The sequence below is a fragment of the Bison bison genome, unplaced genomic scaffold, assembly GCF_000754665.1.
Source record: "Bison bison bison isolate TAMUID 2011002044 unplaced genomic scaffold, Bison_UMD1.0 scf7180017864221, whole genome shotgun sequence".
Taxonomy (NCBI): Eukaryota; Metazoa; Chordata; class Mammalia; order Artiodactyla; family Bovidae; genus Bison; species Bison bison.
The window spans coordinates 806141-821807 of NW_011494793.1; positions in this window are offsets into that span (position 1 = coordinate 806141).

The following is a 15667-nucleotide window of genomic DNA, read 5'->3' on the forward strand; positions in this document are numbered from 1 at the left end:
ACCCTTCAAAATAGGCTGGATGATCAATGGGATTAATGGTTGGGATTTGCAGCTAAGAGTCTGTGCAAAACCCAGTTAATGCAAGTCAAGCCACAGACTAGGAAAAAATCTTTGAAAATCACACATCTGATAACAGGAGTGGATCCTGCATATATGAAGAATTCTTAAGCCTCACTGACAAGGAAACCCCTCAACTTAAAAAGGAGCAAAGGATTTGGGCGGACATTTCGCCGTAAAGAATATACAGGATGGCGTAGAGATAAACACACGAAAGATGCTCAACATCCTTGGCCATCAGGTAAATGGGTGGAAAGATACCACTTCACACCCGCTAGAGGACTAAAATTAAGGAGACCGACCACACTAAGTGTTAGCAAGAACACGGAGCAACTGCAACTCTCATACATGGCAGGTGGGAATGTAAAATGGTGCAGCTGCTTTGGAAGACAGTCTGGCAGTTTCTTAAAAAGTAAAGTTAAGAGAGTCTGGCAGTTTCTTTAAAAATTACTGTATAACCTAGACATTCCACTCTTAGGAATTTGTCCAAGAGAAATTAAAATATGTGTCCATACAAAGACATGCACATGGATGTTCATAGCGGCTTTTAAATAATAACCTCAAACTGGAAACAACAAACGAATTTCCATCAAAAGGTGAATGGGGCCTTCCCTGGTGGTGCAGTGGTTAAGACTCCATGCTTCTGATGCAGGGGGCTTGGGTGTGCTCCCTGATAGGGGAACTAAGATCTCACATGCCACGCAGTGTGGCCAAAAGAAAAAGAAACAAACTGAATGAATAGTGCTCGGTAATAAAAAGGGACGAACAATACCATGAATGAGCCTCAAATGCATCATGATGGGGGAAGAAAGCTGTACCAGAAAGTGTGCATATGGGATGATTCCCTTCATAAAAAAATCATAGAAAAGGCAAATTCATCTATAGTAACATCTAGTCATGGGTACTTGGGGGGAGAGAGAGAGATGGGGGTGGGGTGGGAGGGATGGCAATGAAGTAGAAGAAAACTCCAGGTGATGGAGGCCTTAACCTTCCTGATTATGGTGACGGTTTCACGAGGCTATATACCAGTCATGTGTGTGTGTGTGCTAAGTTGCTTTGGTTGTGTCTGATTCTTCGTGACGCCGTGGACTGTAACCTGCCAGGCTCCTCTGTCCATGGGATTCTCCAGGCAAGAATACTGGAGTGGGTGACCATGCCCTTCTCCAGGGGATCTTGCCAACCCAGGGAACGAATCCCTGGGTCTCTTGAGTCTCCTGCATTGGCAATCGGATTCTTTACCACTGGGAAGCCCTACTGTGCAGTTACCTATATATCAATCACATTTCAATAAAGCTGTAAAACAAATTTAAATAAAAAAAACTTGATAAAAAAATGATCAAAAGATTTGAACAGACAGTTCACCAAAGAGAATAGATGTATGACAGTGTCCATATAAAAGAGAACATTAGAACACAGACATGCACAGAGAAAAGATCATGTGAGGCCACAGGGAGAAGATGGCCATCTACCGGGAATGGAGAGAGGCCTCAGTAGAAACAAGCGTGCTGTGGACACCTTGATGTCTTGCTGCCAGAGCTGTCAGAAAACAAATTTATGTTAAGTCACTATATCTATAGGACTGATGCTGAGGCTCCAATACTTCGGCCACCTGATGCGAAGAGCCAATTCACTGGAAAAAGACCCTGATGCTGGGAAAGATTGAAGGCAGGAGAAGGGGACAACAGAGGCTGAGATGATTGGATGGCATCACTAACTCAATGGACATGAGTTTGAGCAAGTTCTGGGAGTTGGTGATGGACAGGGAAGCCTGAAGTGCTGCAGCCCCTGGTGTCACAAAGAATCAGATATGACTGAGTGACTGAACTGTGTTCGGTGTTCAGACTGTGAATAGTGTTCTGCTAAGTCAGCCCTAGCAAACGAATACAACACTGTTGAGAGTGAGTAAAATAAAAATAACTCAAAATGTCAGGTGCTGGTAAGGATTTGGCACTGCTGGAATGCTCACGCACTGCTAGTGGAAGAGTTGGAAGACAGTAGTTTTATATAAAATTTAACATCACTGACCATATAACACAGCAATCCCATTTCCAAGTAAAGCAAAAACTCAAGTTCAAGCAAGAAAATTTATAGTGGCTGGTTTGGGTAATCAGCAAAACCTGGAAATATCCCAAATGCCCTTCAGCTGGTGAGTGGCTGAACATCATACAATGACTCCATCCCACAATAGAAAACTACTCAGCCAAGAAAAGGAACGGGCTTGTGACACATGCAGCAATGTGGATGAATCACATACGCATTTGTTCACCGAAAGAAGTCAGACTCAGGCTACATCCTGTGTCGCTAAGCTGTGTCCAATTCTATGTGACTCCATATACTGTAGCCTGTCAGGCTCTTCTGTGCTTGGGATTTCCCAGGCAAGAATACTGGAGTGGGTTGCCATTTCCTTCTCCAGGGGATCTTCCTGACCCAGGGATCGAACCTGAGACTCTTGTGTCTCCTGAATCGGCAGGCAGATTCTTTACCACTGAGTCACCTGGGCAGCCCCATAGGATGCTATAGGAAAGGCAAAAGCATAGAGACAGAAAACAGACCGGTGAGTTCCAGGGTCTAGGAGTGGGAGGAGAGATTGTCTTCAAAGGGACCAGGGGCATTTCAGGGGGAGAGGGTGGCAGAACTGTTCTGATTTTTGATCATGGTCAAAACTCACAGGACCTATGCTGAGAATTCTACTTAACCCAAAAGAAAAGGAAAACTAGAATAGGCTCTGAAGCTTCTCAGACCTGTTCTTATCCTGTCTTTTCACCTTCAAGAATGCGTGGCTTTGGGCATGTGAACCCCCTTCTCAGACCCTCAGTTTCTTCCTAGGACTACCAGTAGGAGTCACCAGAGTTGGATCACAAAGCCAGCTCTGTAGGGTCCCCAGAGAGAGTCTGCTGTGCTCATCTAGCACCTGCCGGGGGCTGGTAATAAGCCAGCTCCCTGCAGTCCAGCACGAATGTTCTGGGATCTCATTTTATGAGAGAACAGATTGTACCAAAATAGCCTCTAGGCCTATTTTGGGAGGGGGATGGGCAAGCCACCGGCTGGCTGGGGGACGATTGGCTGGGCAAGCTGACTCTGCCTTCTGGGGTAGTGCGGGAACTCCGAAGGCTGGCTCTCAAGTCCAGAGTAATTTTAGCAGCAGGAGTCAGGCTCCATAGTTTCTTTGGTCTTGAGAGAAAAGTTATTTTATTGCTATTACTATTATTCTGCATGTGCTCAGTTGCTCAGTCATGTCCAGCTCTTTGCAACCCTTTGGACTGTAGCCCACCAGGCTCCTCTGTCCTTGGGGATTCTCCAGGCAAGAACAGTGGAGTGGGTTGCCATTTCCTGCTCCAGGGGATCTTCCCAACCCAAGGATCAAACCCACAGCTCCTGTGGCTCTTGCGTTGGCAGGCAGGTTCTTTACCACTAGCACCACCTGGGAAGCTTCCATCACTATTATCATTATAAAATCCACAACATGGTATTATTATTATTGTAAAATGCACAACATGGTATTATTATTGTAAATAAACAACATGGTTTTATTATTATTGTAAAATACACATGGTGTCATTATTGTAAAAGACACAACATGTTTATTTTTTATTATTACTGTAAAATGCACAACATGGTATTATCATTATTGCAAAACACACAACATGAAATTTGCTATCTTAACCTTTTTTTTTTTTTTTTGCTGCCCTGGGCAGTTTTGGGGATCTTACACTCTCAGTATGAAAGCCCAGGTCACAGGGAAATTCCCACCATCTTAATAATTTTTAAGTACACAGTTCAGTGGCATTAAGTACACACTCACATTGTCATGCAACCATCGCCATAGTCCGTCTCCAGAACTTGCTCACCTTCTCATGCTGAAACTCTATCCTCGTTAAGCATGAACATCGCATTTCCCACCCCCAGCCCTGGCACCCACCGTTCTACTTTCTTTCTCTAAGACACTGGCTGTTCTAGGGGCCTCACAGAAGTGGGATCATACAGTACTTGTCCTTTGCTGACTGACTTATTTTACTCAGCATGATGTCTTCGAGGTTCATCCGTGTTATAGCGTGGGTCAGAATTTCCTGCCTTTTTCAGGGCAAATATTATTCCTTTGTATGGACATACCTGGTGGCTCAGTAGTAAAGGATCCACCTGCAATACAGGAGACGTAGGAGACGTGGGTTCAATCCCTGGGTTGGGAAGATCCCCTGGAGCAGGAAATGGCGACCCACTCCAGCATTCTTGCCTGGAGAATCCCCAAGGACAGAGGAGCCTGGCTGGCTAGAGTCCATGGGGTCACATAGAATCAGACATGACTGAACACGCTCATGGACATACCATGTTTTACTTATCCACTCATCCGTTGACGAAAACTATGGGTGGCTTTTACCTTTTTCTTTTGTGAAAAAGTACTGCTGAAACATTGGTGGACAAATACCTCTTAGGTTTTTGTTGTTTAGTCGCTAAGTAGTATCCAACTCTTTGCAACCCCATAAACTGCAGCATGCCAGGCTTCCCTGTCCATCACCAACTCCCAATGCTTACTCAAAGTCATGTCCAAAGAATTGGTGACACCATCCAACCATCTCATCCTCTGTCGCCCCCTTCTCCTGCCTTCTGTCTTTCCCAACATCAGGGTTTTTTCCCAATGAGTTGGCTCCTTGGATCAGGTGGCCAAAGTATTGTAGCTTCAGTATCAGTCCTTCCAAAGAATATTCAGGGTTGATTTCCTTTAGGATTGACTGGCTTGATCTCCTTGCAGTCCAAGGGATTCTCAAGAGTGCTCTCCAGTGCCACAGTTTGAAAGCATCAATTCCTCAGCGCTCAGTCTTCTTTATGGTCCAACTCTCACATCGGTACATGACCACTGGAAAAATCAAAGCTTTGACTAATATGGACCTTTGTCAGCAAAGTGATGTTTCTTTGAGACCCTGCTTTCCTTTAAGAGGGAGATTGTTGTAGCGAAGATGATGGGGTGGATGCAAAGCCACTGGGTACCAGAATCCAGTTCTACAAAGAAAGAGAACAGTGACCACATTACAAGGCCTTTATTTCTTGGTACCACATCTTTTGGCTAGAAACGTACATGCCTTTTGTTGGGGGAGGGTGGTCATTGCAGGTGTATGAACTTCCTGTGGCTACTCTAACAAATTACCACAAACTTGGTCACTTGGAACAACAAGAAATTATTCTCTCACAGTTCTGGAAGCCAGAAATCTGAAGTCTGGGCGTGCTCTTTCTGAGGGCTCTAGGGGAAGATGCTCTTTGCCTCTCCCAGCTTCTGTGGCTCCTTGACTTGCCGCCGCCATTACTCATATCTTTGTCTCCATCTTTACCTGGTGTTTTGTCTCTCTCTTTCCCTTTCTTTTTTTAAGGACACTGCCCAATACAACAGTATAGTCAAAGATCATTGATCATAGATCAGCATGAAGAGTATAATAACAATCAAAAAGCCAGAAATAGTACAAGAATTACCAAAACGTGACAGAGACATGAAGTGAGCAAATGCTGTTGTTAAAATGGTGCCGCCCAACTTGCTCAAAACAAGGTCGCCACAGGTCTTCAATTTGTAAAAACAACACTCGGCCACACAGAGTATATTGTACTTTTCTCCAGTAGGGAGAAACCTGCAAAATCTTGTCTGTCAAATCATGAAGTGATACCTCTACCCACTCTTCACCTAAGAAAGGGAAAGAGGAATCAAAAGAATATTTATCAGGCAAACTACATTAGATGTTTGTACCTCCAACAGATGTTAGGTGGGATGAACAGGGGTTCAGTCTCGGAGAAACTGATTAAAAACGTGACCTGAAACCAATCAATTTATCTCTTTTTTTAAAAAAAATTGTTATTATTTTTATTTAATGCTTAAAGTTTTAAATAATTTTTGGCTGCCCTGGGTCTGCACTGCTTTGGGCAGGCTTACTCTAGTTGTGGCAGGTTGGGGCCACTCTCTAGCTGCAGTGTGCGGGCTTCTCACTGCAGCTTCTCTTGTTGCAGAGCACAGGTTCTAGAACATGAGGGCTTCAGTAGCTTCAGCAGTCAGCCTCAGTAGTTGTGGCTCATGGGCTTAGTTGGTCCACTGCATGTGGGATCTTTCCAGACCAGGGGTCAAACCTGTGTCCCCTGTATTGGCAGGTGGATTCTTATCCACTGCACCACCAGAAGTGTCCCTCTTGAAATTCAAGCATCTTGCCTCTACAATGGGCTATATTAAGAATTGACTAAGCGTGGTGAGGCTGTGGTCTCATCCTAAGGCTTGACTGGGGGAGAATCTGCTTTCCGAGTCCACGTGGTTGTTGGCAGAGTTTTGCTTCTTGTGGTCTGTTGGACTGAGGACCTCAGTTTTTTACTGGCTGTTGGCAGGAAGTTGCCCTCAGTTTCTCAGCCATGACAGCCTCTTCAGTCCAGCAAAATTCATCAAAGCCAGCACCTTTCCTGTTAGCAAAATGGAAGTTGCAGTTTTTTTTTTTTTTAATTGAGGTGAAATTCACATAACATAGTGGTTGGTTAGTTTTAACTAACCACTTTAAAGTAAGTAGTTCAGTGGCAGTACAATCACAATACTTTATACCCATAATTTCTATTTAGTTGCAAGACATTTTCATCCCCCAAAAGGAAACCTCATGCCCATTAGCAGTCATTCCCCATACCTAATTCTGCAGCCTCAGGCAACCAACAATCTGTTTTCAGTCTCCATGGATTTGCCTGTTTTATAAATGGAATCACACAATATGTGCCCTTTTGTGTCTGGTCTCTTTCACTTGCTGCTGCTAAGTCGCTTCAGTTGTGTCTGACTCTGTGCGACCCCATAGACAGCAGCCCACCAGGCTCCCCTGTCCCTGGGATTCTCCAGGCAAGAACACTGGAGTGGGTTGCCATTTCCTTCTCCAATGCATGAAAGTGAAAAGTGAAAGTGAAGTCGCTCAGTCATGTCCAACTCCTGGCGACCCCATGGACTGTAGCCTACCAGGCTCCTCCGTCCATGGGATTTTCCAGGCAAGAGTGCTGGATGATCTTTAAGACTCTAAATCCCCAAATCTGATAATTAATAGAAAAAATGAGCAGTACAATTAACTACGTAAAACCAAAGCAGTTTGTATCAAACTCTGTGCCACCCCACAAAGGGACATCTCACTATCCCTCAAGTATTCACATTTCCTCAATAAAAATCTACCATAATTAGGTTGGGCTGCTATAACAAATTATCACAGACTGGGCTCATTAAGCAATGTTTATTTCTTACAGTTCTGGAGGCTGGGAAGTGCAAGATCAGGTTGTCAGCACATCCACTGTCTAGTGGGCGCTCTTCCTAGTTTGTGAATAGCTGTGTTCTTGTATTTTCACAGGGCCAAGAGGGAACCACTTTCATGTCCTCTGCCTGCCTCTTGTTTGTAGAAAAAACTTAGTCTTCTAGGCCTTCACCAAGTTCCAAAGAACACATTTGAATCAGAAAAGCGAGAAAATGCAGAACCAAAGAAAAACAGTCAAGCAAGACAAGATAATGATGTGTTCTCAGTTGCTCAGTCCTGTCTGACTCTCTGTGACCCTATGGACTGTAGCCCATCAGGCTCCTCTCTCCATGGGATTTTCAAGGCAAGAATACTAGAGTGGATTGCCATTTCCTTCTCCAGGGGATCTTCCCAACCCAGGGATCAAACCCGTGTCTCTTGTGTCTCCTGCATTGGCAGGTGGATTCTTTACCTCTGCACCACCTGGGAAGGCCAAAACAAGTCAAAGACTTTCAGTTCATCCTTCAGTTCAGTTCAGTCGCTCAGTCGTGTCCGACTCTCTGCGACCCCATGAATCGCAGCATGCCAGGCCTCCCTGTCCATCACCAACTCCCGGAGTTCACTCAGACTCACGTCCATCGAGTCCGTGATGCCATCCAGCCATCTCATCCTCCGTCGTCCCCTTCTCCTCCTGCCCCCAATCCCTCCCAGCATCAGAGTCTTTTCCAATGAATCAACTCTTCGCATGAGGTGGCCAAAGGACTGGAGTTTCAGCTTTAGCATCATTCCTTCCAAAGAAATCCCAGGGCTGATCTCTTTCAGAATGGACCAGTTGGATCTCCTTGCAGTCCAAGGGACTCTCAAGAGTCTCGATAGTATCCTGAGCCATATTCTTGAGCTATTTTGCAGATACTGAAACCCCCATTCAGGAGGAAGGAGTTAACTGTATGTTGACCCCAAACATAGACCCACAGATCAGTTGGAACCAGAAGGTTGATCATGTTGACTCGTGAGTATTTCACCATCAGTCACTCAGAGGAATGCCTGTGAACTGATCATGTACCCTGAAAACCTCTCCCTCATCCCGTCCTTAAAAACCTTTCCCTGAAAGACATTGGGGAGTTTGGGTCTTTTGAGCATTAGCTGCCCAGACTCCTCACTTGGTGACTGCAATAAACACAGTACTTTCCTTTGACATAACTTGGTGTCAGTAGACTGACTACACTGTGTGCTGGTGAGCATACTCAAGTTTGGTTTGGTAACAACCCCTCACACAGAAAAAAAACACAAATGAAGAGAATTCTGAAGATGAGATGCAAAATCATGCTTGGAACATAACTGGGGGAGGGTGCAGGAATCTTTCAAGCATTGGAAACGTTCTATTTCTTAAGCTCGTTTAGCATCACCTGATCTTGTACAACCCCTGAACTAAGAATGGATTTTACATTTGATTAATGACAGGAGTGGGGAGAGAGGACAATTGTCTCATGCCATGTGAAAATTATGTGAAATTCATATTTCATGTGCCCAGAAATAAAACCTTATTGGCACACATTCATGACCATCCATTTATGTATTGTTTGTGGCTGCTTTCAAAGAACAGTGATAGAGCTGACTAGTTGAGCCATAGGCTGATCTGCAAAACTGAAAACATTTACTCTCTGGACTTCAAGAAAGTGTCCATTATGTTATTTGTTATATCTAAATGTGTTGTATCTTATATGTCATATGGAACCTCTCCAGATGATGCAGTTTCTTGAACATGCTATGATCTCTCTCAGAGCATTTGCACGTGCCACCCTCAAGGAGAGAATACCTCTTTGTTTATTCTAGCTTCTGGTGGCTCCATTCCTCCGCTGGGGCTGCTCTACTCCAATCCCTGCCTCCATCATCATATTGACTGCTCCTCTGTGTTCGTATATTCTCGTCTTTCTCCTACAAAGATACTTGTCATTGGATTTAGAGGCCATCTGGGTAATCCAGGATGTTCTCCTCTTGAGATCCGTAACTTAATTACATCTGCAAAGACTCTTTTGCCAACTTTAGGGTCACATTCACCTGTTCTGGCAGTTAGGGCAGGAATATATCTTTCTGGCAGTCCCCATTCAACCCAATAGGCTTGGTTACATTGAAATTTTGGGTTTGTCTGAATGGACCTCCTATGAACATGGTAGCATTGGTCCCTTGGAAAATATCAGTTTCCTGAATTATGCAGAGGTTGTCGTGCTTTCTTATTCAACAACAGAAAGCTACATTCATTAAGATCACCACCATTCTGTTGCAAGAAAAAAAGCCTTTTAAAAACGTCAGGAAGTGGTAGACATGGGATTTCCAAAATTTTGATTTCCCTTGAAAGCTTATATCTTACCATTGGCAACAGCACTGACAGTTGTTTTCCTTGAAGTAACAGGCTCCTTTTGTTCATTTTTGAGGAAAAGTCTGCCAAACAGCCAAGTCTGAATCATACTTTGTCAGATATTTCAAATAAAAATGGTGTTCCCTGCAAAAGGATGCCAGCTGGATGCCAAAATGTGTTCAAGTGCTTTTCTTTTGGAGATGATCATCGAACTTAATGCTCAATAGGACGGCTTTATGTGTATTTCCCATTTGTCACACAAAATATTAAAAAGACATGGACTCACCTATTGTGTGGTGAATTGTGTCCCCCTAAAAGGTGAATAGAAGTCCCTAACCTTCAGTATCTAAGAAAGTGACCTTATTTAGAGATAGGGTCTTTGCAGATGTCATTAAAATGAAGCCACCAGGCTGGGCCCTAATCCAGTAAGACTGGTGTCCTTACAGGAAGAGGAAAGCTACATTTAATGTCTGAATTCAGACATTAAAGAGGAAAAGGCAAGGTGACGATGGAGCCAGGAACTGGAGTGATGTGTGTGCAAGCTGTGTGTGTCCCAGTGATGTGACGCAAGTGATGTGTGAAGTGGGTCACAAGGACTGAGCCATCACAGATGCTGGCAAAGACAAGGAAGACTTTCCCTACAGCCTTGGGAGAAAGTGTGGCCCCTGCGAATGCCTTGGTTTTGGCTTTCTGTCCTCCAGAAGCCTGAGGGAATAAGCCTGTGTTATTCTAAGTCCTCCAGGCAGGCCCAGGACACTAATCCATCATCCAAATATGCTGAGTAGATAGAGACTGATGGAAAAGAAAGTGAAAGTGTTAGTCAGTCAAAGAGTCTGACCCTTTGCCACGCCACGGACTGCAGCCCATCAGGCTCCTCTCTCCAAGGAATCCTCCAGGCAAGAATACTGGTGTGGGTAGCTATTCCTTCCTCCAGGGAATCTTCCTGACCCAGGGATCAAACCTGGGTTTCCTGCATTGCAGGCAGACTCTTTAACATCTGACCTACCAGGGAAGCCCATGATTCCATTTATGTGACATTCTCTAAAAGAACTTATCTTTTAAAAAAAATGTAATGTGGACCATTTTTAAAGTCTTTATTGAATGTGTTACCTTATTACTTCTGTTATTTACGTTCTGGTTTTCTGGCCATGAGGCACGTCAGATCTTAACTGCCTGACCAGGGATCTGAACCCACTCTCCCTATATTGAAAAGTGAAGTCTTAAGCCCCAGAATGCCAGGGAAGTCTCCAAGAGAACTTACCCTGACAGAGAAATGGGAACATGCCAGGAGCTGGGGAGGGCTGTCCAAACAAACAGCCTAAGGGAGTTTCTTGTTGTTCAGTTGTTCAGTCGTGTCCAACTCTTTGTGACCCCATGGGCTGCAGCACACTAAGCTTCCCTGTCCATCACCAACTCCCAGAGCTTTCTCAAACTCGTGTCCATTGAACTGATGATGCCATCCGACCATCTCATCCTCTGTTGTCCCTTTCTCCTCCCGCTTTCAATCTTTCCCAGAATCACAGTCTTTTCCAATGAGTCAGCTCTTCACATCAGGTGGCTAAATGGAGCTTCATCATTAATCCTTCCAATGAATGAATATTCAGGGCTGATTTCCTTTGGGATTAACTTGTTTGATCTCCTTGCTCTCCAAGGGACTCTCATGAGTCTTATCCAACACCGCAGTTTGAAGGCATCAATTCTTTGGCCCTCAGCCTTCTTTATGGTCCAACTCTCCCACCCATATATGACTACTGGAAAAACCATAGCTTTGACTATACAGACCTTAGTCAGCAAAGTAATGTCTCTGCTTTTTAAAATGCTGTCTAGGTTTGTCATAGCTTTTTGTCCAAGGAGCAAGCATCTTTTAATTTCATGGCTGAGGTCACTGTCTGCAGTGATTTTGGAGCCCAAGAAAATAAAGCCTGTCACTGTTTCCATTGTTTCCCCATCTCTTTGCTATGAAGTGGCAAAGATGGGACCGGATGCCATGATCTTTGTTTTTTGAATGTTGAGTTTTAAGCCAGCTTTTTCACTCTCCTCTTTAACCCTCGTCAAGAGGCTCTTTAGTTCTTCACTTTCTGCCAAGGAGTTTGAGGGGATGATAAAGCTAGTTGGGTCAGTATCCTGATTGTGGTCATGGTAATATTAACATGCACATGCGCCAAAGTCTGCTAACCTGCACATGGAAGAGTCAATTCAACCATACATGAATTATAAAATAGTATGAGAAAGTGAATGAGGGGGAAAATATACTCAAGGGTTGAAATTTTCTTAATAATTTTTACTGTTTCACCAAGCTTCAGAGATAAAATCAAGTGACTATGGCTCCCCCCAACCCCTTTTTCGGCACAGGTGCTATGATAAACAGTATCACGACTTCCAGTACATTTGGTGCTGTTGCTGATTTCTGCTAAGGCACCAGGAGGATGCCTGAGTACCTTTAGGGTAAATGCCAGCTGAGAGAATAAGGCAAATGATGTAGCATTAACGTCATGGTCAGGGGTCTGACATTGTGGGTCCTGGAAAGAATCTGGGGGACCTCAGGGGTGTGCTGGACACATTTGGAGAAGTGATTTCTAGCACCCGGGAGGCATGGATAACCTTCCCATTTTGCAGATGAGGAAACTAACATTTGGAGAGGTGAAGTCATTTGCCCAGAGAGACAGGAAAAGGCTTAAACACCGGACTTCTGGACACAGAGTAGGTGCAACTGTCCAGGGAGCTGGACAGTCTAGTGCTTGTAAAACTTAGGAGCATGGAGGCCTTGAATAATTTAGGACAGCTAAATTATATTTAGTATCATTAGTATAACAGTACACTATGATATAGTCTAGGTTTACACAGAGAAGGTAATGGCACCCCACTCCAGTACTCTTGCCTGCAAAATCCCATGGACGGAGGAGCCTGGTAGGCTGCAGTCCATGGGGTCGCAAAGAGTCGGACACGACTGAGCAACTTCACTTTCCCTTTTCACTTTCATGCATTGGAGAAGGAAATGGCAACCCACTCCAGTGTTCTTGCCTGAAGAATCCCAGGGGCGGTGGAGCCTGGTGGGCTGCCGTCTATGGGGTCGCACAGAGTCAGACACAACTGAAGCAACTTAGCAGCAGCAGCAGCACTGTCTGGTGCCAGAAAGCTCTGTGGGTTTGCATACTGTTGTAAGACCCGTACTGTCTACACTTTGCCAAATACCACCTTTCTCAGGATGGGACCTTCCAAGAGCAACGGATGAGAAGCCAAGATCAGCCCAGCTGTCAGGGCATATCAGGGAGATAGGGATCGACTGGCAAACACGTCATCAGTTGCAACTCCTGAGGTGCAGGGAAAGTTAATCTAGTTCCATCAGGTTCTTTGCACCTTTGGGTGAAGATGCTAACTCAGATCTGGATAAGGGCTTTAGAAATGTGCAAAGAGGGACTTCCCTGGTGGTCCAGTGGCTACGAGTCCATGCTCCCAATGCATAAATAGCACAAGTACATTAATGTACTGTGAAAAAGTGAAAGTGTTAATTGCTCTGATCTTCCTGACCTAGGAGCGAACCTGGGTTTCCTGCATTGCAGGCAGATTCTTTACCATCTGAGCCACCAGAGAAGCCCACTAATGTATTGTATGCCATTTAATTTACTATGTACTATAACAGCATATAATAAATTAATATATTATATATAATTTGATTATGTACTATAATAGCATATGGTGAACATAGTATATGTCATTTAATTTGCTATGTGCTATCACACAGCACACAAAAATATATGTGATTTAATTCCTACACACTATAGCATAACATACAGTAAATTAATATGCTGTAAGTAATTTACTAAACTGTATGCATTCATCATATATAACACGTTATGCGTGGGTGAGTGCTAAATCATTTCAGTAGTGTCTGACTCTGTGCGACCCTATGGAGTGTAGCCTGTCAGGCTCCTCTGTCCATGGGACTCTTCAGGAAAAAATACTGGAGTGGGTTGCTATGCCCTTCTCCAGGGGATCTTCCCAACCCCAGGGATCAAACCCATGTCTCTTACGTCTGTTGCATTGGCAGGTGGGTTCTTTACCACTTGCATCACCAGGGAAGCCCATAACACACTATATACAGAGTAATAAATACATATATTTCTAAAAAAAAATGTAACCTCATTACAGAACATCTGGAGAAAGAAAAATAACCCTTAATTCCAGATGCAGGTTGTATTTTAGTTTATTTCTTGTCATTCCCGCCCCCTCCCCCCGCCCTTGTACTTCAAGCTGTTTCTTTTAAAAAAAAAAAAACAAAAACAAAAACAAAAAAACATAATATCTACCAAATTCTACCTCCACTTCTGGACCTGGCTCTTTTCACCCAATATTTAATCCTAAGATGTTGTCCACGATGCTACACAGCTGCACTGTCCAATTTGGTAGCTGACAGCCATTTAAATGTAAATGGATGACACTTGCATAAAACTGACAGTTTCCTTTCTCCATGGAACTAAACTCCGTTTCAAGCACTGAATCGCCATGTGTGGTAGGTGTCTGCCCATATTGGGGAGCACAGAGAATATTTCCATCATCTCAGGAAATTCTATGGGGGCAGCACTGCTCCAAAAGCTTTCTAACCAGCATTTTTAACTTTTTTTTTTTTTTTTTGGCTGCAGAGGATGGAGGATCTTAGTTCCCTGACCAGGGATGGAATCCGTGTTCCTTGAAGGGGAAGTACGGAGTCTTAAATATACTGGGCCTCCAGGGAAGTCCCCTATCTGGCATTTTAAAATAAAGACTATCTCTGTGATAAAAGATGCAAAGATTTCAAAGGGTGAGCAGTGTTCGTGTCTCCTCCCACATCCCCAACTTCTGTCTCTCTCCCCAGACACCACCATGGCCTCTTGCTATCCTCCCTTTAAAAAATATTCTTTCCCTATGTGAGCATGTGAGGGCTTCCCTAGTGGCTCTGTCAGTAAAGAATCTGCCTGCAATGCATGAGAGCTGGGTTTGATCTCTGGGTCTGGAAGATCCCCTGGAGGAGGGCATGGCAACCCACTCCAGTATTCTTGCCTGGGAAATCCCATGGACAGAGGAGTCCGGCGGGCTATAGTCCCTGGGGTCACAAAGAGTCAGACAAGATTGAGCGACTAAGCACAGCATATGTGAGCATGCATACATATATATGTCCCCATCTTCTCTCTATATATTTTTAAATTTTGTTTTGGCTGTGCTGGGCATGCAGGCTTTGTTGCGGCATGGGGCTTCTCTAATTGCAACACACGGGCTTAGTTGTCCTGTGACACGTGGGATCTTAGTTCCCTGGCTAGGGATTGAACCCACATGCCCTGCATTGAAAAGCAGGTTCTTAACCACCGGACCACCACAAGTCCCCACATCTTCTTTTTGAAAAATACCTGCTGTTTTATACCTTGTTTTCCCCACTATGTCTATTGAGAATTGTTCCTTGTTAGTTGCTAGGAGTTGGACAGGACTGAGCGACTTCACTTTCACTTTTCACTTTCATGCATTGGAGAAGGAAATGGCAACCTACTCCAGTGTTCTTGCCTGGAGAATCCCAGGGACGGGGGAGACATGTGGGCTGCCGTCTCTGGGGTCACACAGAGTCGGACACAACTGAAGCGACTTAGCAGCAGCAGTACTATGAAAGCTGTAGGTGAGGATGTTTCCTTGTCTCCTCCAGCTTCTGGGGGCGTCAGTATTCCTTGGGCTGTGACTGCATCACTCCAGGCTTTGTCTCTGTCTTCACTGGGCCTTCTCCTCTTTCAGTTCAGTTCAGTTCACTTCAGTCGCTCAGTCATGTCTGACTCTTTGCGACCCCATGAGTCGCAGCACGCCAGGCCTCCCTGTCCATCACCAACTCCCGGAGTTCGCTCAGACTCACGTCCATCGAGTCAGCGATGCCATCCAGCCATCTCATCCTCTGTCGTCCCCTTCTCCTCCTGCCCCCAATCCCTCCCAGCATCAGAGTCTTTTCCAGTGAGTCAACTCTTCGAATGAGGTGGCCAAAGGACTGGAGTTTCAGCTTTAGCATCATTCCCTCCAAAGAAAT